A 1,620-nucleotide genomic window follows, 5' to 3' on the forward strand; every position below is an offset into this window, starting at 1 on the left:
AAAATTAGGCCTTTGCTGATTGTAAGTATTATTGGATACTTGTTGATTGCTAGGACCTTGTTGGTTGTTGTATGGAACATTTCGGTTATAATTCTGGTTTTGATTGTAAATCGGTCTTGGCGGTTGATAATTATTCTGATAATTATTTCCAGGCCTTTAGTTTATGTATGAAATATTCTCTCTTTGTTCCATTGTTAGTTCAATACTGAGACAATCTTTTGTCAAATGTGGTCCTCCACACTGCTCACAACTAATTCGTATTGAGTGGATATCTTTAGTCATCTTTTCCATTCGTCTCTCGACAGCATCTATCTTTGCTGAAATGGAATCTAAGTCATGGCTAGAATCGGCTCTAGTTGCTTTAGATGATCTAACGATATCTTTTTCTTGGTGCCACTCATGTGAGTGGGAAGCAGTGTTATCAATAATTTTATAAGCATCAGTTTCTGTTTTCTTCATAATAGAACCACCAGCTGCTATATCGATGTCTTTCCTTGTAGTGATGTCGCATCCTTGGTAGTATTTGTACTACTTGACAGGTGTCTAAACCATGTTGCGGACATCCTCTCAACAACTTTCTAAATCTTGTCCATGCCTCATATAGAGTTTCATTTGGTTTCTGTGTGAACGTAACAATTTCTCCTTGAAGTCTTACGGCTTTAGATGCCGGAAAGAATTGTTTAAGAAATTTTTCAAATAAAACATCCCATGTATCAATTGCCCCTTCAGGTAACGATTCCAACCAATCTTTGGCTTCTCCCTTTAAAGTCCAGGGAAATAACATGAGATATATCTGTTCATCTTCCACTTCTCTTATTTTAAATAGTGTGCAGATCCTATTAAAGGTACGAAGATGTTCATTTGGATCTTCCTTCGGTGCACCACTAAATTGGCATTGATTAGTCACCATGTGTAGAATTTGTCCTTTAATTTCATAATCTGACGCATTAATGTCTGGATGAGTAATTGCGTGACCTTGGCCAGTGCGTTTAGCTCTCATTCGGTCTTCCATACTTAAAGGTTCCAGATTTTCCGTAATTGAATTTGTTGAATCTGAATCACTAGAGGATTATGATTTAATGGTTCGTTCCTCAACAATCTCTGTCTGAATGATTGGTGGTTCCGGAGGAAAAATTAATGGTTCAGGATCTATGAATCGTCCCTGAATATTCTCCGGATTCTCAATTGTGAGGTCGGGTTCAAAAAATGGATTATAGGAAATTTGAATTGGAGTACTTGGTCGACTGGATGACGATTCTAAAGGAAAATCAACGGCGACAATATTTGCTAGATGTCTTGATCTGGTTACAGGTGGTGAACGTACAAAAGGTGGTGAACGTCTTGTTCGGTGCATTCACTGAATATCCTATTAGTTTTTAAAAGGAAAGAAAAATTATATAAGTTATCCAATTAATAGACTTTTCTGATTTTGCCCACGTTTCGAATAGCCAAAAGATGCAGCAGAGGGGCAGGATTCGTTTGGTCTCAATATAATTGAGTACTGTTTGGCTCCAATAACCCGGTCCACGTACAAATCCAACTATTACTACGAACCAGAAAATTTTGATGTCTATCAATTTAACCACTTAAAATAAATTTTCGTAATTTTAAGAAATTTAG

General features: G+C 36.8%; 1 non-coding gene across 1 annotated transcript; it reads left to right on the forward strand.

Moving 5' to 3' along the window:
• The first annotated feature begins 545 nt into the window (after positions 1-545).
• On the forward strand, positions 546-652 carry LOC139894992 (small nucleolar RNA R71). Its single transcript, XR_011775464.1, has one exon. It is a non-coding gene; the product is annotated as a small nucleolar RNA R71 (small nucleolar RNA).
• The last annotated feature ends 968 nt before the right edge of the window (positions 653-1,620 follow it).

This window comes from Rutidosis leptorrhynchoides, chromosome 2 (assembly GCF_046630445.1).
Source record: "Rutidosis leptorrhynchoides isolate AG116_Rl617_1_P2 chromosome 2, CSIRO_AGI_Rlap_v1, whole genome shotgun sequence".
NCBI classification, from domain to species: Eukaryota; Viridiplantae; Streptophyta; class Magnoliopsida; order Asterales; family Asteraceae; genus Rutidosis; species Rutidosis leptorrhynchoides.